This window comes from Anabrus simplex, chromosome 3 (genome assembly GCF_040414725.1).
Source record: "Anabrus simplex isolate iqAnaSimp1 chromosome 3, ASM4041472v1, whole genome shotgun sequence".
NCBI lineage: Eukaryota > Metazoa > Arthropoda > Insecta > Orthoptera > Tettigoniidae > Anabrus > Anabrus simplex.
In genome coordinates, this window is record NC_090267.1 from 489981358 (window position 1) to 489999836 (window position 18479).

Sequence of the window (18479 nt, forward strand, 5' to 3'; positions counted from 1 at the left end):
GCTTGGAGAACAAAACTTACTATCGTCGTGTGATAAAAACAGGAAGTTTGCCTCCTGTGCGGATCGAACTCACGACCCTTGGTCTACAAGACCAGTGCTCTACCACTGTTCTAAAGAGGCCGTAGCTGTCGTCGTAACACGAATGAGCTTGAAACACAAACTCATTTAAGTCGTGTGATAATAAAAGAAATAAAGTTGCCTCCTGTGAGGATCGAACTCACGACCCCTGGTTTACGAGACCAGTGCTCTACCACTGAGCTAAAGAGGCTGTAGCTGTTGTCGTAACACGAATGAGCTTGAAGCACAATCTCATTTTCGTCGTGTGATAATAAAAGAAATGAAGTTGCCACCTGTGAGGATCGAACTCACGACCCCTGGTTTACGAGACCAGTGCTCTACCACTGTTCCAAAGAGGCTCTTGCTGTCGTCGTAATACGAATGATCTTGGAGAACAAAACTTACTATCGTCGTGTGATAATAAAAACAGGAAGTTTGCCTCCTGTGAGGATCGAACTCACGACCCTTGGTTTACAAGGCCAGTGCTCTACCACTGTTCTAAGGAGGCTCTGGCTGTCGTCGTAACACGAATGAGCTTGAAACACAAACTCATTACCGTCATGTGATAATGAAATACAGACAGTTGCCTCCTGTGAGGATCGAACTCATGACCACTGGTTTACAAGACCAGTGCTCTACCACTGAGCTAAAGAGGCTCTGGCTGTCCTCGTAATACGAATGAGCTTGGAGAACAAAACTTACTATCGTCGTGTGATAATAACAACAGGACGGTTGCCTCCTGTGAGGATCGAACTCACGACCCTTGGTTTACAAGACCAGTGCTCTACCACTGTACTAAAGAGGCTATGGCTGTTCTCGTAACACGAATGAGCTTGAAACACAAACTCATTTTCGTCATGTGATAATAAAATAGAGACAGTTGCCTCCTGTGAGGTTCGAACTCACGACCCCTGGTTTACAAGACCAGTGCTCTACCACTGAGCTAAAGAGGCTCTGGCTGTCGTCGTAATACGAATGAGCTTGGAGAACAAAACTTACTATCGTCGTGTGATGAAAACAGGAACTTTGCCTCCTGTGCGGATCGAACTCACGACCCTTGGTTTACAAGACCAGTGCTCTACCACTGTTCTAAAGAGGCTGTAGCTTTTGTCGTAACACGAATGAGCTTGAAACACAAACTCATTTTCGTCATGTGAATATAAAATAGAGACAGTTGCCTCCTGTGAGGATCGAACTCACGACCCCTGGTTTACAAGACCAGTGCTCTACCACTGAGCTAAAGAGGCTCTGGCTGTCGTCGTAATACGAATGAGCTTGAAGAACAAAACTTACTATCGTCGTGTGATAATAAAAACAGGAAGTGTGCCTCCTGTGCGGATCGAACTCACGACCCTTGGTTTACAAGACCAGTGCTCTACCTCTGTTCTAAAGAGGCTCCGTCTCTCGTCGTAACACGAATGAGCTTGAAACACAAACTCATTTTCGTCGTGTGATAATAAAAGAAATAACGTTGCCTCCTGTGAGGATCGAACTCACGACACCTGGTTTACAAGACCAGTGCTCTACCACTGAGCAAAAGAGGCTCTGGCTGTCGTCGTAATACGAATGAGCTTGGAGAACAAAACTTATTATCGTCGTGTAATAATAAAAACAGTAAGTTTGCCTCCTGTGCGGTTCGAACTCACGACCCTTGGTTTACAAGACCAGTGCTCTACCACTTTTCTAAAGAGGCTCTGGCTGTCGTCGTAACAGGAATGAGCTTGAAACACAAACTCAATTTCATCATGTGATAATAAAAGGAATAAAGTCGCCTCCTGTGAGGATCGAACTCACGACCCCTGGTTTACAAGACCAGTGCTCTACCACTGAGCTAAAGAGGCTCTGGCTGTCGTCGTAATACGAATGAGCTTGGAGAACAAAACTTACTATCGTCGTGTGATAATAAAAACAGGAAGTTTGCCTCCTGTGAGGATCGAACTCACGACCCTTCGTTTACAAGACCAATGCTCTACCAGTGTTCCAAAGAGGCTCTGGCTGTCGTCGTAACACGAATGAGCTTGAAAAACAAACTCATTTTCGTCATGTGATAATAAAATTGAGACAGTTGCCTCCTGTGAGGATCGAACACACGACCCCTGGTTTACAAGACCAGTGCTCTACCACTGAGCTAAAGAGACTCTGGCTATCGTCGTAATACGAATGAGCTTGGAGAACAAAACTTACTATCGTCGTGTGATAATAAAAACAGGGTGTTTGCCTCCTGTGCGGATAGAACTCACGACCCTTCGTTTACAAGACCAGTGCTCTACAACTGCTCTAAAGAGGCTCTGGCTGTCGTCGTAACACGAATGAGCTTGGAGAACAAAACTTACTATCGTCGTGTGATAATAAAAATAGGAAGTTTGCTTCCTGTGAGGATCGAACTCACGACCCTTGGTTTACAAGACCAGTGCTCTACCACTGTTCTAAAGAGGCTCTGGCTGTCGTCGTAACACGAATGAGCTTGAAACACAAACTCATTACCGTCATGTGATAATAAAATACAGACAGTTGCCTCCTGTGAGGATCGAACTCACGACCCCTGGTTTACAAGACCAGTGCTCTACCACTGAGCTAAAGAGGCTCTGGCTGTCGTCGTAATACGAATGAGCTTGGAGAACAAAACTTACTGTCGTCGTGTGATAAAAGCAGTAAGTTTGCCTCCTGTGCGGATCGAACTCACGGCCCTTGGTTTACAAGACCCGTGCTCCACCACTGTTCTAAGGAGGCTGTAGCTGTCGTCGTAACACGAATGAGCTTGAAAAACAAACTCATTTTCGTCATGTGATAATAAAATAGAGACAGTTGCCTCCTGTGAGGATCGAACTCACGACCCCTGGTTTACAAGACCACTGCCCTACCACTGAGCTAAAGAGGCTCTGGCTGTCGTCGTAATACGAATGAGCTTGGAGAACAAAACTTACTATCGTCGTGTGATAATAAAAACAGGAAGTTTGCCTCCTGTGAGGATCGAACTCACGACCCTTGGTTTACAAGACCAGTGCTCTACCACTGTTCTAAAGAGGCTGTAGCTGTCGTCGTAACACGAATGAGCTTGAAACACAAACTCATTACCGTCATGTGATAATAAAATACAGACAGTTGCCTCCTGTGAGGATCGAACTCACGACCCCTGGTTTACAAGACCAGTGCTCTACCACTGAGCTAAAGAGGCTCTGGCAATCGTCGTAATACGAATGAGCTTGGAGAACAAAACTTACTGTCGTCGTGTGATAAAAGCAGCAAGTTTGCCTCCTGTGCGGATCGAACTCACGACCCTTGGTTTACAAGACCAGTGCTCTACCACTGTTCAAAAGAGGCCCTGGCTGTCGTCGTAATACGAATAACCTTGGAGAACAAAACTTATTATCGCCGTGTGATAATAAAAACAGGAAGTTTGCCTCCTGTGAGGATCGAACTCACGACCCCTGGTTTACAAGACCACTGCCCTACCACTGAGCTAAACAGGCTCTGGCTGTCGTCGTAATACGAATGAGCTTGGTGAACAAAACTTACTATCGTCGTGTGATAATAAAAACAGGAAGTTTGCCTCCTGTGAGGATCGAACTCACGACCCTTGGTTTACAAGACCCGTGCTCTACCACTGTTCTAAAGAGGCTCTGGCTGACGTCGTAACACGAATGAGCTTGAACAACAAACTCATTGTCGTCATGTGATAATAAAATAGAGACAGTTGCCTCCTGTGAGGTTCGAACTCACGACCCCTGGTTTACAAGACCAGTGCTCTACCACTGTTCTAAGGAGGCTCTGGCTGTCGTCGTAACACGAATGAGCTTGGAGAACAAAACTTACTATCGTCGTGTGATAATAACAACAGGACGGTTGCCTCCTGTGAGGATCGAACTCACGACCCTTGGTTTACAAGACCAGTGCTCTACCACTGTTCTAAAGAGGCTATGGCTGTTCTCGTAACACGAATGAGCTTGAAACACAAACTCATTTTCGTCATGTGATAATAAAATAGAGACAGTTGCCTCCTGTGAGGTTCGAACTCACGACCCCTGGTTTACAAGACCAGTGCTCTACCACTGAGCTAAAGAGGCTCTGGATGTCGTCGTAATACGAATGAGCTTGGAGAACAAAACTTACTATCGTCGTGTGATGAAAACAGGAACTTTGCCTCCTGTGCGGATCGAACTCACGACCCTTGGTTTACAAGACCAGTGCTCTACCACTGTTCTAAAGAGGCTATGGCTGTTCTCGTAACACGAATGAGCTTGAAACACAAACTCATTTTCGTCATGTGATAATAAAATAGAGACAGTTGCCTCCTGTGAGGTTCGAACTCACGACCCCTGGTTTACAAGACCAGTGCTCTACCACTGAGCTAAAGAGGCTCTGGATGTCGTCGTAATACGAATGAGCTTGGAGAACAAAACTTACTATCGTCGTGTGATGAAAACAGGAACTTTGCCTCCTGTGCGGATCGAACTCACGACCCTTGGTTTACAAGACCAGTGCTCTACCACTGTTCTAAAGAGGCTGTAGCTTTTGTCGTAACACGAATGAGCTTGAAACACAAACTCATTTTCGTCATGTGAATATAAAATAGAGACAGTTGCCTCCTGTGAGGATCGAACTCACGACCCCTGGTTTACAAGACCAGTGCTCTACCACTGAGCTAAAGAGGCTCTGGCTGTCGTCGTAATACGAATGAGCTTGAAGAACAAAACTTACTATCGTCGTGTGATAATAAAAACAGGAAGTGTGCCTCCTGTGCGGATCGAACTCACGACCCTTGGTTTACAAGACCAGTGCTCTACCTCTGTTCTAAAGAGGCTCCGGCTCTCGTCGTAACACGAATGAGCTTGAAACACAAACTCATTTTCGTCGTGTGATAATAAAAGAAATAACGTTGCCTCCTGTGAGGATCGAACTCACGACACCTGGTTTACATGACCAGTGCTCTACCACTGAGCAAAAGAGGCTCTGGCTGTCGTCGTAATACGAATGAGCTTGGAGAACAAAACTTATTATCGTCGTGTAATAATAAAAACAGTAAGTTTGCCTCCTGTGCGGTTCGAACTCACGACCCTTGGTTTACAAGACCAGTGCTCTACCACTTTTCTAAAGAGGCTCTGGCTGTCGTCGTAACAGGAATGAGCTTGAAACACAAACTCAATTTCATCATGTGATAATAAAAGGAATAAAGTCGCCTCCTGTGAGGATCGAACTCACGACCCCTGGTTTACAAGACCAGTGCTCTACCACTGAGCTAAAGAGGCTCTGGCTGTCGTCGTAATACGAATGAGCTTGGAGAACAAAACTTACTGTCGTCGTGTGATAAAAGCAGTAAGTTTGCCTCCTGTGCGGATCGAACTCACGGCCCTTGGTTTACAAGACGCGTGCTCCACCACTGTTCTAAGGAGGCTGTGGCTGTCGTCGTAACACGAATGAGCTTGAAAAACAAACTCATTTTCGTCATGTGATAATAAAATAGAGACAGTTGCCTCCTGTGAGGATCGAACTCACGACCCCTGGTTTACAAGACCACTGCCCTACCACTGAGCTAAAGAGGCTCTGGCTGTCGTCGTAATACGAATGAGCTTGGAGAACAAAACTTACTATCGTCGTGTGATAATAAAAACAGGAAGTTTGCCTCCTGTGAGGATCGAACTCACGACCCTTGGTTTACAAGACCCGTGCTCTACCACTGTTCTAAAGAGGCTCTGGCTGTCGTCGTAACACGAATGAGCTTGAAACACAAACTCATTTTCGTCATGTGATAATAAAATTGAGACAGTTGCCTTCTGTGAGGATCGAACACACGACCCCTGGTTTACAAGACCAGTGCTCTACCACTGAGCTAAAGAGGCTCTGGCTGTCGTCGTAATACGAATGAGCTTGGAGAACAAAACTTACTGTCGTCGTGTGATAAAAGCAGTAAGTTTGCCTCCTGTGCGGATCGAACTCACGGCCCTTGGTTTACAAGACGCGTGCTCCACCACTGTTCTAAGGAGGCTGTGGCTGTCGTCGTAACACGAATGAGCTTGAAAAACAAACTCATTTTCGTCATGTGATAATAAAATAGAGACAGTTGCCTCCTGTGAGGATCGAACTCACGACCCCTGGTTTACAAGACCACTGCCCTACCACTGAGCTAAAGAGGCTCTGGCTGTCGTCGTAATACGAATGAGCTTGGAGAACAAAACTTACTATCGTCGTGTGATAATAAAAACAGGAAGTTTGCCTCCTGTGAGGATCGAACTCACGACCCTTGGTTTACAAGACCCGTGCTCTACCACTGTTCTAAAGAGGCTCTGGCTGACGTCGTAACACGAATGAGCTTGAACAACAAACTCATTGTCGTCATGTGATAATAAAATAGAGACAGTTGCCTCCTGTGAGGATCGAACTCACGACCCCTGGTTTACAAGACCAGTGCTCTACCACTGAGCTAACGAGGCTCTGGCTGTCGCCGTAATACGAATGAGCTTGGAGAACAAAACTTACTATCGTCGTGTGATAAAAACAGGAAGTTTGCCTCCTGTGCGGATCGAACTCACGACCCTTGGTTTACAACACCAGTGCTCTACCACTGTTCTAAAGAGGCCGTAGCTGTCGTCGTAACACGAATGAGCTTGAAACACAAACTCATTTAAGTCGTGTGATAATAAAAGAAATAAAGTTGCCTCCTGTGAGGATCGAACTCACGACCCCTGGTTTACGAGACCAGTGCCCTACCACTGAGCTAAAGAGGCTCTTGCTGTCGTCGTAATACGAATGAGCTTGGAGAACAAAACTTACTATCGTCGTGTGATAATAAAAACCGGAAGTTTGCCTCCTGTGCGGATCGAACTCACGACCCTTCGTTTACAAGACCAGTGCTCTACCCCTGTTCTAAAGAGGCTCTCGCTGTCGACGTAACACGAATTTGCTTGAAACACAAACTCATTTTCGTCATGTGATAATAAAATAGAGACAGTTGCCTCCTGTGCGGATCGAACTCACGACCCTTGGTTTACAAAACCAGTGCTCTACCACTGTTCTAAAGAGGCTGTAGCTGTCGCCGTAACACGAATGAGCTTGAAGCACAAACTCATTTTCGTCGTGTGATAATAAAAGAAATAAAGTTGCCACCTGTGAGGATCGAACTCACGACCCCTGGTTTACGAGACCAGTGCTCTACCACTGTTCTAAAGAGGCTCTTGCTGTCGTCGTAATACGAATGATCTTGGAGAACAAAACTTACTATCGTCGTGTGATAATAAAAACAGGAAGTTTGCCTCCTGTGAGGATCGAACTCACGACCCTTGGTTTACAAGGCCAGTGCTCTACCACTGTTCTAAGGAGGCTCTGGCTGTCGTCGTAACACGAATGAGCTTGAAACACAAACTCATTACCGTCATGTGATAATAAAATACAGACAGTTGCCTCCTGTGAGGATCGAACTCATGACCCCTGGTTTACAAGACCAGTGCTCCACCACTGAGCTAAAGAGGCTCTGGCTGTCGTCGTAATACGAATGAGCTTGGAGAACAAAACTTACTATCGTCGTGTGATAATAAAAACAGGAAATTTGCCTCCTGTGAGGATCGAACTCACGACCCTTGGTTTACAAGACCAGTGCTATACCACTGTTCTAAAGAGGCTCTGGCTGTCCTCGTAACACGAATGAGCTTGAAACACAAACTCATTTTCGTCATGTGATAATAAAATAGAGACAGTTGCCTCCTGTGAGGATCGAACTCACGACCCCTGGTTTACAAGACCAGTGCTCTACCACTGAGCTAATGCGGCTCTGGCTGCCGTCGTAATACGAATGAGCTTGGAGAACAAAACTTACTATCGTCGTGTGATAATAAAAACAGGAAGTTTGCCTCCTGTGAGGATCGAACTCACGACCCCTGGGTTACAAGACCAGTGCTCTACCACTGAGCTAATGCGGCTCTGGCTGCCGTCGTAATACGAATGAGCTTGGAGAACAAAACTTACTATCGTCGTGTGATAATAAAAACAGGAAGTTTGCCTCCTGTGAGGATCGAACTCACGACCCTTAGTTTACAAGACCAGTGCTCTACCACTGAGCTAATGCGGCTCTGGCTGCCGTCGTAATACGAATGAGCTTGGAGAACAAAACTTACTGTCGTCGTGTGATAAAAGCAGTAAGTTTGCCTCCTGTGCGGATCGAACTCACGACCCTTGGTTTACAAGACCAGTGCTCTACCACTGTTCAAAAGAGGCCCTGGCTGTCGTCGTAATACGAATGACCTTGGAGAACAAAACTTATTATCGTCGTGTGATAATAAAAACTGTGAGTTTGCCTCCTGTGAGGATCGAACTCACGACCCCTGGTTTACAAGACCACTGCCCTACCACTGAGCTAAACAGGCTCTGGCTGTCGTTGTAATACGAATGAGCTTGGAGAACAAAACTTACTATCGTCGTGTGATAATAAAAACAGGAAGTTTGCCTCCTGTGAGGATCGAACTCACGACCCTTGGTTTACAAGTCCCGTGCTCTACCACTGTTCTAAAGAGGCTCTGGCTGACGTCGTAACACGAATGAGCTTGAACAACAAACTCATTTTCGTCATGTGATAATAAAGTAGAGACAGTTGCCTCCTGTGAGGATCGAACTCACGACCCCTGGTTTACAAGACCAGTGCTCTACCACTGAGCTAAAGAGGCTCTGGCTGTCGCCGTAATACGAATGAGCTTGGAGAACAAAACTTACTATCGTCGTGTGATAAAAACAGGAAGTTTGCCTCCTGTGCGGATCGAACTCACGACCCTTGGTTCACAAGACCAGTGCTCTACCACTGTTCTAAAGAGGCCGTAGCTGTCGTCGTAACACGAATGAGCTTGAAACACAAACTCATTTCCGTCGTGTGATAATAAAAGAAATAAAGTTGCCTCCTGTGAGGATCGAACTCACGACCCCTGGTTTACGAGACCAGTGCTCTACCACTGAGCTAAAGAGGCTCTTGCTGTCGTCGTAATACGAGTGAGCTTGGAGAAATAAAACTTACTATCGTCGTGTGATAATAAAAACCGGAAGTTTGCCTCCTGTGCGGATCGAACTCACGACCCTTGGTTTACAAGACCAGTGCTCTACCCCTGTTCTAAAGAGGCTCTGGCTGTCGTCGTAACACGAATGAGCTTGAAACACAAACTCATTTTCGTCATGTGATAATAAAATACAGACAGTTGCCTCCTGTGCGGATCGAACTCACGACCCTTGGTTTACAAAACCAGTGCTCTACCACTGTTCTAAGGAGGCTGTAGCTGTCGTCGTAACACGAATGAGCTTGAAACACAAACTCATTTTCGTCGTGTGATAATAAAAGAAATAAAGTTGCCACATGTGAGGATCGAACTCACGACCCCCGGTTTACGAGACCAGTGCTCTACCACTGTTCTAAAGAGGCTCTTGCTGTCGTCGTAATACGAATGAGCTTGGAGAACAAAACTTACTATCGTCGTGTGATAATAAAAACAGGAAGTTTGCCTCCTGTGAGGATCGAACTCACGACCCTTGGTTTACAAGGCCAGTGCTCTACCACTGTTCTAAGGAGGCTCTGGCTGTCGTCGTAACACGAATGAGCTTGAAACACAAACTCATTACCGTCATGTGATAATAAAATACAGACAGTTGCCTCCTGTGAGGATCGAACCCATGACCCCTGGTTTACAAGACCAGTGCTCTACCACTGAGCTAAAGAGGCTCTGGCTGTCGTCGTAATACGAATGAGCTTGGAGAACAAAACTTACTATCGTCGTGTGATAATAACAACAGGAGGGTTGCCTCCTGTGAGGATCGAACTCACGACCCTTGGTTTACAAGACCAGTGCTCTACCACTGTTCTAAAGAGGCTCCGGCTGTCCTCGTAACACGAATGAGCTTGAAACACAAACTCATTTTCGTCATGTGATAATAAAATAGTGACAGTTGCCTCCTGTGAGGATCGAACTCACGACCCCTGGTTTACAAGACCAGTGCTCTACCACTGAGCTAAAGAGGCTCTGGCTGTCTTCGTAATACGAATGAGCTTGGAGAACAAAACTTACTATCGTCGTGTGATGAAAACAGGAACTTTGCCTCCTGTGCGGATCGAACTCACGACCCTTGGTTTACAACACCAGTGCTCTACCACTGTTCTAAAGAGGCTCCGGCTCACATCGTAACACGAATGAGCTTGAAACACAAACTCATTTTCGTCGTGTGAAATTAAAAGAAATAACGTTGCCTCCTGTGAGGATCGATCTCACGACACCTGGTTTACAAGTCCAGTGCTCTACCACTGAGCTAAAGAGGCTCTGGCTGTCGTCGTAATACGAATGAGCTTGGAGAACAAAACTTATTATCGTCGTGTAATAATAAAAACAGCAAGTTTGCCTCCTGTGCGGTTCGAACTCACGACCCTTGGTTTACAAGACCAGTGCGCTACCACTATTCTAAAGAGGCTCTGGCTGTCGTCGTAACAGGAATGAGCTTGAAACACAAACTCAATTTCATCATGTGATAATAAAAGGAATAAAGTCGCCTCCTGTGAGGATCGAACTCACGACCCCTGGTTTACAAGACCAGTGCTCTACCACTGAGCTAAAGAGGCTCTGGCTGTCGTCGTAATACGAATGAGCTTGGAGAACAAAACTTACTATCGTCGTGTGATAATAAAAACAGGAAGTTTGCCTCCTGTGAGGATCGAACTCACGACCCTTCGTTTACAAGACCAATGCTCTACCACTGTTCTAAAGAGGCTCTGGCTGTCGTCGTAACACGAATGAGCTTGAAACACAAACTCATTTTCGTCATGTGATAATAAAATAGAGACAGTTGCCTCCTGTGAGGATCGAACTCACGACCCCTGGTTTACAAGACCAGTGCTCTACCACTGAGCTAAAAAGGCTCTGGCTGTCGTCGTAATACGAATGACCTTGGAGAACAACACTTACTATCGTCGTGTGATAATAAAAACAGGAAGTTTGCCTCCTGTGCGGATCGAACTCACGACCCTTGGTTTACAAGACCAGTGCTCTACCACTGTTCTAAAGAGGCTCTGGCTGTCGTCGTAACACGAATGACCTTGAAACACAAACTCATTTTCTTCGTGTGATAATAAATGAAATAAAGTTGCCTCCTGTGAGGATCGAACTCACCACCCCTGGTTTACAAGACCAGAGCTCTACCACTAAGCTAAAGAGGCTCTGGCTATCGTCGTACTACGAATGAGCTTGGAGAACAAAACTTACTATCGTCGTGTGATAATAAAAACAGGAAGTTTGCCTCCTGTGCGGATAGAACTCACGACCCTTGGTTTACAAGACCAGTGCTCTACAACTTCTCTAAAGAGGCTCCGGCTGTCGTCGTAACACGAATGAGCTTGGGGAACAAAACTTAATATCGTCGTGTGATAATAAAAACAGGAAGTTTGCCCCCTGTGAGGATCGAACTCACGACCCTTCGTGTACAAGACCAGTGCTCTACCACTGTTCTAAAGAGGCTGTAGCTGCCGTCGTAACACGAATGAGCTTGAAACACAAACTCATTTTCGTCGTGGGATAATAAAAGAAATAAAGTTGCCTCTTGTGAGGATCGAACTCACGACCCCTGGTTTACGAGACCAGTGCTCTACCACTGAGCTAAAGAGGCTCTTGCTCTCGTCGTAATATGAATGAGCTTGGGGAACAAAACTTACTATCGTCGTGTGATAATAACAACAGGAAGTTTGCCTCCTGTGAGGATCGAACTCACGACCCTTGGTTTACAAGACCACTGCTCTACCACTGTTCTAAGGAGGCTCTGGCTGTCGTCGTAACACAAATAAGCTTGAAACACAAACTCATTTTCGTCATGTGATAATAGAATAGAGACAGTTGCCTCCTGTGAGCATCGAACTCACGACCCCTGGTTTACAAGACCAGTGCTCTACCACTGAGCTAATGCGGCTCTGGGTGCCGTCGTAATACGAATGAGCTTGGAGAACTAAACTTACTATCGTCGTGTGATAAAAACAGGAAGTTTGCCTCCTGTGCGGATCGAACTCACGGCCCTTGGTTTACAAGACCACTGTTCTAAAGAGGCCGTAGCTGTCGTCGTAACACGAATGAGCTTGAAACACAAACTCATTTCCGTTGTGTGATAATAAAAGAAATAAAGTTGCCTCCTGTGAGGATCGAACTCACGACCCCTGGTTTACAAGACCAGTGCTCTACCACTGAGCTAACGAGGCTCTGGCTGTCGCCGTAATACGAATGAGCTTGGAGAACAAAACTTACTATCGTCGTGTGATAAAAACAGAAAGTTTGCCTCCTGTGCGGATCGAACGCACGAACCTTGGTTTACAAGACCAGTGCTCTACCCATGTTCTAAAGAGGCCGTAGCTGTCGTCGTAACACGAATGAGCTTGAAACACAAACTCATTTAAGTCGTGTGATAATAAAAGAAATAAAGTTGCCTCCTGTGAGGATCGAACTCACGACCCCTGGTTTACGAGACCAGTGCTCTTCCACTGAGCTAAAGAGGCTCTTGCTGTCGTCGTAATACGAATGAGCTTGGAGAACAAAACTTACTATCGTCGTGTGATAATAAAAACAGGAAGTTCGCCTCCTGTGAGGATCGAACTCACGACCCTTGGTTTACAAGGCCAGTGCTCTACCACTGTTCTAAGGAGGCTCTGGCAGTCGTCGTAACACGAATGAGCTTGAAACACAAACTCATTACCGTCATGTGATAATAAAATACAGGCAGTTGCCTCCTGTGAGGATCGAACTCATGACCCCTGGTATACAAGACCAGTGCTCTACCACTGAGCTATAGAGGCTCTGGCTGTCGTCGTAATACGAATGAGCTTGGAGAACAAAACTTACTACCGTCGTGTGATAATAACAACAGGACGGTTGCCTCCTGTGAGGATCGAACTCACGACCCTTGGTTTACAAGACCAGTGCTCTACCACTGTTCTAAAGAGGCTCTGGCTGTCCTCGTAACACGAATGAGCTTGAAACACAAACTCATTTTCGTCATGTGATAATAAAATAGAGACAGTTGCCTCCTGTGAGGTTCGAACTCACGACCCCTGGTTTACAAGACCAGTGCTCTACCACTGAGCTAAAGAGGCTCTGGCTGTCGTCGTAATACGAATGAGCTTGGAGAACAAAACTTACTATCGTCGTGTGATGAAAACAGGAACTTTGCCTCCTGTGCGGATCGAACTCACGACCCTTGGTTTACAAGACCAGTGCTCTACCACTGTTCTAAAGAGGCCGTAGCTTTTGTCGTAACACGAATGAGCTTGAAACACAAACTCATTTTCGTCATGTGAATATAAAAAAGGGACAGTTGCCTCCTGTGAGGATCGAACTCACGACCCCTGGTTTACAAGACCAGTGCTCTACCACTGAGCTAAAGAGGCTCTGGCTGTCGTCGTAATACGAATGAGCTTGAAGAACAAAACTTACTATCGTCGTGTGATAATAAAAACAGGAAGTGTGCCTCCTGTGCGGATCGAACTCACGACCCTTGGTTTACAAGACCAGTGCTCTACCACTGTTCTAAAGAGGCTCCGGCTCTCGTCGTAACACGAATGAGCTTGAAACACAAACTCATTTTCTTCGTGTGATAATAAAAGAAATAACGTTGCCTCCTGTGAGGATCGAACTCACGACACCTGGTTTACAAGACCAGTGCTCTACCACTGAGCAAAAGAGGCTCTGGCTGTCGTCGTAATACGAATGAGCTTGGAGAACAAAACTTATTACCGTCGTGTAATAATAAAAACAGTAAGTTTGCCTCCTGTGCGGTTCGAACTCACGACCCTTGGTTTACAAGACCAGTGCTCTACCACTATTCTAAAGAGGCTCTGGCTGTCGTCGTAACAGGAATGAGCTTGAAACACAAACTCAATTTCATCATGTGATATTAAAAGGAATAAAGTCGCCTCCTGTGAGGATCGAACTCACGACCCCTGGTTTACAAGACCAGTGCTCTACCACTGAGCTAAAGAGGCTCTGGCTGTCGTCGTAATACGAATGAGCTTGGAGAACAAAACTTACTATCGTCGTGTGATAATGAAAAAAGGAAGTTAGCCTACTGTGAGGATCGAACTCACGACCCTTCGTTTACAAGACCAATGCACTACCACTGTTCTAAAGAGGCTCTGGCTGTCGTCGTAACACGAATGAGCTTGAACAACAAACTCATTTTCGTCATGTGATAATAAAATTGAGACAGTTGCCTCCTGTGAGGATCGAACACACGACCCCTGGTTTACAAGACCAGTGCTCTACCACTGAGCTAAAGAGGCTCTGGCTATCGTCGTAATACGAATGAGCTTGGAGAACAAAACTTACTATCGACGTGTGATAATAAAAACAGGGAGTTTGCCACCTGTGCGGATAGAACTCACGACCCTTCGTTTACAAGACCAGTGCTCTACAACTGCTCTAAAGAGGCTCTGGCTGTCGTCGTAACACGAATGAGCTTGGAGAACAAAACTTACTATCGTCGTGTGATAATAAAAACAGGAAGTTTGCCTCCTGTGAGGATCGAACTCACGACCCTTGGTTTACAAGACCAGTGCTCTACCACTGTTCTAAAGAGGCTCTGGCTGTCGTCATAACACGAATGAGCTTGAAACACAAACTCATTACCGTCATGTGATAATAAAATACAGACAGTTGCCTCCTGTGAGGATCGAACTCACGACCCCTGGTTTACAAGACCAGTGCTCTACCACTGAGCTAAAGAGGCTCTGGCTGTCGTCGTAATACGAATGAGCTTGGAGAACAAAACTTACTGTCGTCGTGTGATAAAAGCAGTAAGTTTGCCTCCTGTGCGGATCGAACTCACGACCCTTGGTTTACAAGACCCGTGCTCCACCACTGTTCTAAGGAGGCTGTAGCTGTCGTCGTAACACGAATGAGCTTGAAAAACAAACTCATTTTCGTCATGTGATAATAAAATAGAGACAGTTGCCTCCTGTGAGGATCGAACTCACGACCCCTGGTTTACAAGACCAGTGCTCTACCACTGAGCTAATGCGGCTCTGGGTGCCGTCGTAATACGAATGAGCTTGGAGAACTAAACTTACTATCGTCGTGTGATAAAAACAGGAAGTTTGCCTCCTGTGCGGATCGAACTCACGACCCTTGGTTTACAAGACCACTGTTCTAAAGAGGCCGTAGCTGTCGTCGTAACACGAATGAGCTTGAAACACAAACTCATTTCCGTTGTGTGATAATAAAAGAAATAAAGTTGCCTCCTGTGAGGATCGAACTCACGACCCCTGGTTTACGAGACCAGTGCTCTACAACTGAGCAAAAGAGGCTCTTGCTGTCGTCGTAATACGAATGAGCTTGGAGAACAAAACTTACTATCGTCGTGTGATAATAAAAACAGGAAGTTCGCCTCCTGTGCGGATCGAACTCACGACCCTTGGTTTACAAGACCAGTGCTCTACCCCTGTTCTAAAGAAGCTCTGGCTGTCGTCGTAACACGAATGAGCTTGAAACACAAACTCATTTTCGTCATGTGATAATAAAATAGGGCCAGTTGCCTCCTGTGAGGATCGAACTCACGACCCCTGGTTTACAAGACCAGTGCTCTGCCACTGAGCTAAAGAGGCTCTGGCTGTCGTCGTAATACGAATGAGCTTGGAGAACAAAACTTACTATCGTCGTGTGATAATAACAACAGGAAGTGTGCCTCCTGTGCGGATCGAACTCACGACCCATGGTTTACAAGACCAGGTCTCTACCACTGTTCTAAAGAGGCTCCGGCTCTCGTCGTAACACGAATGAGCTTGAAACACAAACTCATTTTCGTCGTGTGATAATAAAAGAAATAAAGTTGCCTCCTGTGAGGATCGAACTCACGACCCCTGGTTTAAAAGACCAGTGCTCTACCACTGAGCTAAAGAGGCTCTGGCTGTCGTCGTAATACGAATGAGCTTGGAGAACAAAACTTATTATCGTCGTGTAATAATAAAAACAGCGAGTTTGCCTCCTGTGCGGTTCGAACTCACGACCCTTGGTTTACAAGACCAGTGCTCTACCACTATTCTGAAGAGGCTCTGGCTGTCGTCGTAACAGGAATGAGCTTGAAACACAAACTCAATTTCATCATGTGATAATAAAAGGAATAAAGTCGCCTCCTGTGAGGATCGAACTCACGACCCCTGGTTTACAAGACCAGTGCTCTACCACTGAGCTAAAGAGGCTCTGACTGTCGTCGTAATACGAATGAGCTTGGAGAACAAAACTTACTATCGTCGTGTGATAATAAAAACAGGAAGTTTGCCTCCTGTAAGGATCGAACGCACGACCCTTCGTTTACAAGACCAACGCTCTACCACTGTTCTACAGAGGCTCTGGCTGTCGTCGTAACACGAATGAGCTTGAAACACAAACTCATTTTCGTCATGTGATAATAAAATAGAGACAGTTGCCTCCTGTGAGGATCGAACACACGACCCCCGGTTTACAAGACCAGTGCTCTACCACTGAGCTAAAGAGGCTCTGGCTATCGTCGTAATACGAATGAGCTTGGAGAACACAACTTACTATCGTCGTGTGATAATAAAAACAGGAAGATTGCCTCCAGTGCGGATAGAACTCACGACCCTCCGTTTACAAGACCAGTGCTCTACAACTGCTCTAAAGAGGCTCTGGCTGTCGTCGTAACACGAATGAGCTTGGAGAACAAAACGTACTATCGTCGTGTGATAATAAAAACGGGAAGTTCGCCTCCTGTGAGGATCGAACTCACGACCCTTGGTTTACAAGACCAGTGCTCTACCACTGTTCTAAAGAGGCTTTGGCTGTCCTCGTAACACGAATGAGCTTGAAACACAAACTCATTTTGGTCATGTGATAATAAAATAGAGACAGTTGCCTCCTGTGAGGATCGAACTCACGACCCCTGGTTTACAAGACCAGTGCTCTACCACTGAGCTAATGCGGCTCTGGCTGCCGTCGTAATACGAATGAGCTTGGAGAACAAAACTTACTATCGTCGTGTGATAATAAAAACAGGAAGTTTGCCTCCTGTGAGGATCGAACTCACGACCCTTGGTTTACAAGACCAGTGCTCTACCACTGTTCTAAAGAGGCTGTAGCTGTCGTCGTAACACGAATGAGCCTGAAACACAAACTCATTACCGTCATGTGATAATAAAATACAGACAGTTGCCTCCTGTGAGGATCGAACTCACGACCCCTGGTTTACAAGACCAGTGCTCTACCACTGAGCTAAAGAGGCTCTGGCAATCGTCGTAATACGAATGAGCTTGGAGAACAAAACTTACTGTCGTCGTGTGATAAAAGCAGCAAGTTTGCCCCTGTGCGGATCGAACTCACGACCCTTGGTTTACAAGACCAGTGCTCTACCACTGTTCAAAAGAGGCCCTGGCTGTCGTCGTAATACGAATGACCTTGGAGAACAAAACTTATTATCGCCGTGTGATAATAAAAACAGGAAGTTTGCCTCCTGTGAGGATCGAACTCACGACCCCTGGTTTACAAGACCAGTGCTCTACCACTGAGCTAAAGAGGCTCTGGCTGTCGTCGTAATACGAATGAGCTTGGAGAACAAAACTTACTGTCGTCGTGTGATAAAAGCAGTAAGTTTGCCTCTTGTGCGGATCGAACTCACGGCCCTTGGTTTACAAGACCCGTGCTCCACCACTGTTCTAAGGAGGCTGTAGCTGTCGTCGTAACACGAATGAGCTTGAAAAACAAACTCATTTTCGTCATGTGATAATAAAATAGAGACAGTTTCCTCCTGTGAGGATCGAACTCACGACCCCTGGTTTACAAGACCACTGCCCTACCACTGAGCTAAACAGGCTCTGGCTGTCGTCGTAATACGAATGAGCTTGGAGAACAAAACCTACTATCGTCGTGTGATAATAAAAACAGGAAGTTTGCCTCCTGTGAGGATCGAGCTCACGACCCTTGGTTTACAAGTCCCGTGCTCTACCACTGTTCTAAAGAGGCTCTGGCTGTCGTCGTAACACGAATGAGCTTGAAACACAAACTCATTACCGTCATGTGATAATAAAATACAGACAGTTGCCTCCTGTGAGGATCGAACTCACGACCGCTGGTTTACAAGACCACTGCCCTTCCACTGAGCTAAACAGGCTCTGGCTGTCGTCGTAATACGAATGAGCTTGGAGAACAAAACTTACTATCGTCGTGTGATAATAAAAACAGGAAGTTTGCCTCCTGTGAGGATCGAACTCACGACCCTTGGTTTACAAGACCCGTGCTCTACCACTGTTCTAAAGAGGCTCTGGCTGACGTCGTAACACGAATGAGCTTGAACAACAAACTCATTGTCGTCTTGTGATAATAAAATAGAGACAGTTGCCTCCTGTGAGGATCGAACTCACGACCCCTGGTTTACAAGACCAGTGCTCTACCACTGAGCTAACGAGGCTCTGGCTGTCGCCGTAA

At 46.0% G+C, this 18479-nt stretch overlaps 58 non-coding genes across 58 annotated transcripts; all 58 read right to left on the reverse strand.

Annotated features, from left to right (window-relative positions):
• Positions 1 to 196: 196 nt before the first annotated feature.
• Positions 197 to 268, reverse strand: TRNAT-CGU (transfer RNA threonine (anticodon CGU)). Its single transcript has one exon. It is a non-coding gene; the product is annotated as a tRNA-Thr (tRNA).
• Positions 269 to 344: 76 nt separating this feature from the next.
• Positions 345 to 416, reverse strand: TRNAT-CGU (transfer RNA threonine (anticodon CGU)). Its single transcript has one exon. It is a non-coding gene; the product is annotated as a tRNA-Thr (tRNA).
• Positions 417 to 641: 225 nt separating this feature from the next.
• On the reverse strand, positions 642 to 713 carry TRNAT-UGU (transfer RNA threonine (anticodon UGU)). The gene has a single exon. It is a non-coding gene; the product is annotated as a tRNA-Thr (tRNA).
• A 77-nt stretch (positions 714 to 790) lies between these two features.
• Positions 791 to 862, reverse strand: TRNAT-UGU (transfer RNA threonine (anticodon UGU)). The gene has a single exon. It is a non-coding gene; the product is annotated as a tRNA-Thr (tRNA).
• A 76-nt stretch (positions 863 to 938) lies between these two features.
• Positions 939 to 1010, reverse strand: TRNAT-UGU (transfer RNA threonine (anticodon UGU)). The gene has a single exon. It is a non-coding gene; the product is annotated as a tRNA-Thr (tRNA).
• Positions 1011 to 1232: 222 nt separating this feature from the next.
• On the reverse strand, positions 1233 to 1304 carry TRNAT-UGU (transfer RNA threonine (anticodon UGU)). Its single transcript has one exon. It is a non-coding gene; the product is annotated as a tRNA-Thr (tRNA).
• Positions 1305 to 1529: 225 nt separating this feature from the next.
• Positions 1530 to 1601, reverse strand: TRNAT-UGU (transfer RNA threonine (anticodon UGU)). The gene has a single exon. It is a non-coding gene; the product is annotated as a tRNA-Thr (tRNA).
• Positions 1602 to 1826: 225 nt separating this feature from the next.
• On the reverse strand, positions 1827 to 1898 carry TRNAT-UGU (transfer RNA threonine (anticodon UGU)). Its single transcript has one exon. It is a non-coding gene; the product is annotated as a tRNA-Thr (tRNA).
• A 225-nt stretch (positions 1899 to 2123) lies between these two features.
• On the reverse strand, positions 2124 to 2195 carry TRNAT-UGU (transfer RNA threonine (anticodon UGU)). The gene has a single exon. It is a non-coding gene; the product is annotated as a tRNA-Thr (tRNA).
• A 374-nt stretch (positions 2196 to 2569) lies between these two features.
• On the reverse strand, positions 2570 to 2641 carry TRNAT-UGU (transfer RNA threonine (anticodon UGU)). Its single transcript has one exon. It is a non-coding gene; the product is annotated as a tRNA-Thr (tRNA).
• A 222-nt stretch (positions 2642 to 2863) lies between these two features.
• TRNAT-UGU (transfer RNA threonine (anticodon UGU)) lies at positions 2864 to 2935 on the reverse strand. Its single transcript has one exon. It is a non-coding gene; the product is annotated as a tRNA-Thr (tRNA).
• Positions 2936 to 3160: 225 nt separating this feature from the next.
• TRNAT-UGU (transfer RNA threonine (anticodon UGU)) lies at positions 3161 to 3232 on the reverse strand. The gene has a single exon. It is a non-coding gene; the product is annotated as a tRNA-Thr (tRNA).
• A 223-nt stretch (positions 3233 to 3455) lies between these two features.
• TRNAT-UGU (transfer RNA threonine (anticodon UGU)) lies at positions 3456 to 3527 on the reverse strand. Its single transcript has one exon. It is a non-coding gene; the product is annotated as a tRNA-Thr (tRNA).
• Positions 3528 to 3752: 225 nt separating this feature from the next.
• TRNAT-UGU (transfer RNA threonine (anticodon UGU)) lies at positions 3753 to 3824 on the reverse strand. Its single transcript has one exon. It is a non-coding gene; the product is annotated as a tRNA-Thr (tRNA).
• Positions 3825 to 4049: 225 nt separating this feature from the next.
• On the reverse strand, positions 4050 to 4121 carry TRNAT-UGU (transfer RNA threonine (anticodon UGU)). The gene has a single exon. It is a non-coding gene; the product is annotated as a tRNA-Thr (tRNA).
• Positions 4122 to 4343: 222 nt separating this feature from the next.
• TRNAT-UGU (transfer RNA threonine (anticodon UGU)) lies at positions 4344 to 4415 on the reverse strand. The gene has a single exon. It is a non-coding gene; the product is annotated as a tRNA-Thr (tRNA).
• Positions 4416 to 4637: 222 nt separating this feature from the next.
• TRNAT-UGU (transfer RNA threonine (anticodon UGU)) lies at positions 4638 to 4709 on the reverse strand. The gene has a single exon. It is a non-coding gene; the product is annotated as a tRNA-Thr (tRNA).
• A 225-nt stretch (positions 4710 to 4934) lies between these two features.
• Positions 4935 to 5006, reverse strand: TRNAT-UGU (transfer RNA threonine (anticodon UGU)). Its single transcript has one exon. It is a non-coding gene; the product is annotated as a tRNA-Thr (tRNA).
• Positions 5007 to 5231: 225 nt separating this feature from the next.
• On the reverse strand, positions 5232 to 5303 carry TRNAT-UGU (transfer RNA threonine (anticodon UGU)). The gene has a single exon. It is a non-coding gene; the product is annotated as a tRNA-Thr (tRNA).
• A 222-nt stretch (positions 5304 to 5525) lies between these two features.
• Positions 5526 to 5597, reverse strand: TRNAT-UGU (transfer RNA threonine (anticodon UGU)). The gene has a single exon. It is a non-coding gene; the product is annotated as a tRNA-Thr (tRNA).
• A 225-nt stretch (positions 5598 to 5822) lies between these two features.
• On the reverse strand, positions 5823 to 5894 carry TRNAT-UGU (transfer RNA threonine (anticodon UGU)). Its single transcript has one exon. It is a non-coding gene; the product is annotated as a tRNA-Thr (tRNA).
• Positions 5895 to 6116: 222 nt separating this feature from the next.
• TRNAT-UGU (transfer RNA threonine (anticodon UGU)) lies at positions 6117 to 6188 on the reverse strand. Its single transcript has one exon. It is a non-coding gene; the product is annotated as a tRNA-Thr (tRNA).
• Positions 6189 to 6413: 225 nt separating this feature from the next.
• On the reverse strand, positions 6414 to 6485 carry TRNAT-UGU (transfer RNA threonine (anticodon UGU)). Its single transcript has one exon. It is a non-coding gene; the product is annotated as a tRNA-Thr (tRNA).
• Positions 6486 to 6707: 222 nt separating this feature from the next.
• Positions 6708 to 6779, reverse strand: TRNAT-CGU (transfer RNA threonine (anticodon CGU)). The gene has a single exon. It is a non-coding gene; the product is annotated as a tRNA-Thr (tRNA).
• A 373-nt stretch (positions 6780 to 7152) lies between these two features.
• TRNAT-CGU (transfer RNA threonine (anticodon CGU)) lies at positions 7153 to 7224 on the reverse strand. Its single transcript has one exon. It is a non-coding gene; the product is annotated as a tRNA-Thr (tRNA).
• A 225-nt stretch (positions 7225 to 7449) lies between these two features.
• TRNAT-UGU (transfer RNA threonine (anticodon UGU)) lies at positions 7450 to 7521 on the reverse strand. Its single transcript has one exon. It is a non-coding gene; the product is annotated as a tRNA-Thr (tRNA).
• A 225-nt stretch (positions 7522 to 7746) lies between these two features.
• TRNAT-UGU (transfer RNA threonine (anticodon UGU)) lies at positions 7747 to 7818 on the reverse strand. The gene has a single exon. It is a non-coding gene; the product is annotated as a tRNA-Thr (tRNA).
• Positions 7819 to 7895: 77 nt separating this feature from the next.
• TRNAT-UGU (transfer RNA threonine (anticodon UGU)) lies at positions 7896 to 7967 on the reverse strand. The gene has a single exon. It is a non-coding gene; the product is annotated as a tRNA-Thr (tRNA).
• A 372-nt stretch (positions 7968 to 8339) lies between these two features.
• TRNAT-UGU (transfer RNA threonine (anticodon UGU)) lies at positions 8340 to 8411 on the reverse strand. The gene has a single exon. It is a non-coding gene; the product is annotated as a tRNA-Thr (tRNA).
• Positions 8412 to 8636: 225 nt separating this feature from the next.
• On the reverse strand, positions 8637 to 8708 carry TRNAT-UGU (transfer RNA threonine (anticodon UGU)). Its single transcript has one exon. It is a non-coding gene; the product is annotated as a tRNA-Thr (tRNA).
• Positions 8709 to 8930: 222 nt separating this feature from the next.
• On the reverse strand, positions 8931 to 9002 carry TRNAT-CGU (transfer RNA threonine (anticodon CGU)). The gene has a single exon. It is a non-coding gene; the product is annotated as a tRNA-Thr (tRNA).
• A 671-nt stretch (positions 9003 to 9673) lies between these two features.
• TRNAT-UGU (transfer RNA threonine (anticodon UGU)) lies at positions 9674 to 9745 on the reverse strand. Its single transcript has one exon. It is a non-coding gene; the product is annotated as a tRNA-Thr (tRNA).
• A 225-nt stretch (positions 9746 to 9970) lies between these two features.
• On the reverse strand, positions 9971 to 10042 carry TRNAT-UGU (transfer RNA threonine (anticodon UGU)). Its single transcript has one exon. It is a non-coding gene; the product is annotated as a tRNA-Thr (tRNA).
• A 222-nt stretch (positions 10043 to 10264) lies between these two features.
• Positions 10265 to 10336, reverse strand: TRNAT-UGU (transfer RNA threonine (anticodon UGU)). The gene has a single exon. It is a non-coding gene; the product is annotated as a tRNA-Thr (tRNA).
• A 225-nt stretch (positions 10337 to 10561) lies between these two features.
• On the reverse strand, positions 10562 to 10633 carry TRNAT-UGU (transfer RNA threonine (anticodon UGU)). The gene has a single exon. It is a non-coding gene; the product is annotated as a tRNA-Thr (tRNA).
• Positions 10634 to 10858: 225 nt separating this feature from the next.
• On the reverse strand, positions 10859 to 10930 carry TRNAT-UGU (transfer RNA threonine (anticodon UGU)). The gene has a single exon. It is a non-coding gene; the product is annotated as a tRNA-Thr (tRNA).
• Positions 10931 to 11155: 225 nt separating this feature from the next.
• Positions 11156 to 11227, reverse strand: TRNAT-UGU (transfer RNA threonine (anticodon UGU)). The gene has a single exon. It is a non-coding gene; the product is annotated as a tRNA-Thr (tRNA).
• Positions 11228 to 11601: 374 nt separating this feature from the next.
• TRNAT-CGU (transfer RNA threonine (anticodon CGU)) lies at positions 11602 to 11673 on the reverse strand. The gene has a single exon. It is a non-coding gene; the product is annotated as a tRNA-Thr (tRNA).
• Positions 11674 to 11898: 225 nt separating this feature from the next.
• Positions 11899 to 11970, reverse strand: TRNAT-UGU (transfer RNA threonine (anticodon UGU)). The gene has a single exon. It is a non-coding gene; the product is annotated as a tRNA-Thr (tRNA).
• Positions 11971 to 12181: 211 nt separating this feature from the next.
• On the reverse strand, positions 12182 to 12253 carry TRNAT-UGU (transfer RNA threonine (anticodon UGU)). The gene has a single exon. It is a non-coding gene; the product is annotated as a tRNA-Thr (tRNA).
• A 222-nt stretch (positions 12254 to 12475) lies between these two features.
• TRNAT-CGU (transfer RNA threonine (anticodon CGU)) lies at positions 12476 to 12547 on the reverse strand. The gene has a single exon. It is a non-coding gene; the product is annotated as a tRNA-Thr (tRNA).
• Positions 12548 to 12772: 225 nt separating this feature from the next.
• TRNAT-UGU (transfer RNA threonine (anticodon UGU)) lies at positions 12773 to 12844 on the reverse strand. Its single transcript has one exon. It is a non-coding gene; the product is annotated as a tRNA-Thr (tRNA).
• A 225-nt stretch (positions 12845 to 13069) lies between these two features.
• Positions 13070 to 13141, reverse strand: TRNAT-UGU (transfer RNA threonine (anticodon UGU)). Its single transcript has one exon. It is a non-coding gene; the product is annotated as a tRNA-Thr (tRNA).
• A 222-nt stretch (positions 13142 to 13363) lies between these two features.
• On the reverse strand, positions 13364 to 13435 carry TRNAT-UGU (transfer RNA threonine (anticodon UGU)). The gene has a single exon. It is a non-coding gene; the product is annotated as a tRNA-Thr (tRNA).
• Positions 13436 to 13660: 225 nt separating this feature from the next.
• TRNAT-UGU (transfer RNA threonine (anticodon UGU)) lies at positions 13661 to 13732 on the reverse strand. Its single transcript has one exon. It is a non-coding gene; the product is annotated as a tRNA-Thr (tRNA).
• A 225-nt stretch (positions 13733 to 13957) lies between these two features.
• TRNAT-UGU (transfer RNA threonine (anticodon UGU)) lies at positions 13958 to 14029 on the reverse strand. The gene has a single exon. It is a non-coding gene; the product is annotated as a tRNA-Thr (tRNA).
• A 225-nt stretch (positions 14030 to 14254) lies between these two features.
• TRNAT-UGU (transfer RNA threonine (anticodon UGU)) lies at positions 14255 to 14326 on the reverse strand. Its single transcript has one exon. It is a non-coding gene; the product is annotated as a tRNA-Thr (tRNA).
• A 374-nt stretch (positions 14327 to 14700) lies between these two features.
• On the reverse strand, positions 14701 to 14772 carry TRNAT-UGU (transfer RNA threonine (anticodon UGU)). Its single transcript has one exon. It is a non-coding gene; the product is annotated as a tRNA-Thr (tRNA).
• Positions 14773 to 14994: 222 nt separating this feature from the next.
• Positions 14995 to 15066, reverse strand: TRNAT-UGU (transfer RNA threonine (anticodon UGU)). The gene has a single exon. It is a non-coding gene; the product is annotated as a tRNA-Thr (tRNA).
• Positions 15067 to 15277: 211 nt separating this feature from the next.
• TRNAT-CGU (transfer RNA threonine (anticodon CGU)) lies at positions 15278 to 15349 on the reverse strand. The gene has a single exon. It is a non-coding gene; the product is annotated as a tRNA-Thr (tRNA).
• Positions 15350 to 15574: 225 nt separating this feature from the next.
• On the reverse strand, positions 15575 to 15646 carry TRNAT-UGU (transfer RNA threonine (anticodon UGU)). Its single transcript has one exon. It is a non-coding gene; the product is annotated as a tRNA-Thr (tRNA).
• Positions 15647 to 15871: 225 nt separating this feature from the next.
• TRNAK-UUU (transfer RNA lysine (anticodon UUU)) lies at positions 15872 to 15943 on the reverse strand. Its single transcript has one exon. It is a non-coding gene; the product is annotated as a tRNA-Lys (tRNA).
• Positions 15944 to 16168: 225 nt separating this feature from the next.
• TRNAT-UGU (transfer RNA threonine (anticodon UGU)) lies at positions 16169 to 16240 on the reverse strand. Its single transcript has one exon. It is a non-coding gene; the product is annotated as a tRNA-Thr (tRNA).
• A 225-nt stretch (positions 16241 to 16465) lies between these two features.
• TRNAT-UGU (transfer RNA threonine (anticodon UGU)) lies at positions 16466 to 16537 on the reverse strand. Its single transcript has one exon. It is a non-coding gene; the product is annotated as a tRNA-Thr (tRNA).
• Positions 16538 to 16911: 374 nt separating this feature from the next.
• Positions 16912 to 16983, reverse strand: TRNAT-UGU (transfer RNA threonine (anticodon UGU)). The gene has a single exon. It is a non-coding gene; the product is annotated as a tRNA-Thr (tRNA).
• Positions 16984 to 17208: 225 nt separating this feature from the next.
• TRNAT-UGU (transfer RNA threonine (anticodon UGU)) lies at positions 17209 to 17280 on the reverse strand. The gene has a single exon. It is a non-coding gene; the product is annotated as a tRNA-Thr (tRNA).
• A 222-nt stretch (positions 17281 to 17502) lies between these two features.
• TRNAT-UGU (transfer RNA threonine (anticodon UGU)) lies at positions 17503 to 17574 on the reverse strand. The gene has a single exon. It is a non-coding gene; the product is annotated as a tRNA-Thr (tRNA).
• An 816-nt stretch (positions 17575 to 18390) lies between these two features.
• On the reverse strand, positions 18391 to 18462 carry TRNAT-UGU (transfer RNA threonine (anticodon UGU)). Its single transcript has one exon. It is a non-coding gene; the product is annotated as a tRNA-Thr (tRNA).
• Positions 18463 to 18479: the final 17 nt, after the last annotated feature.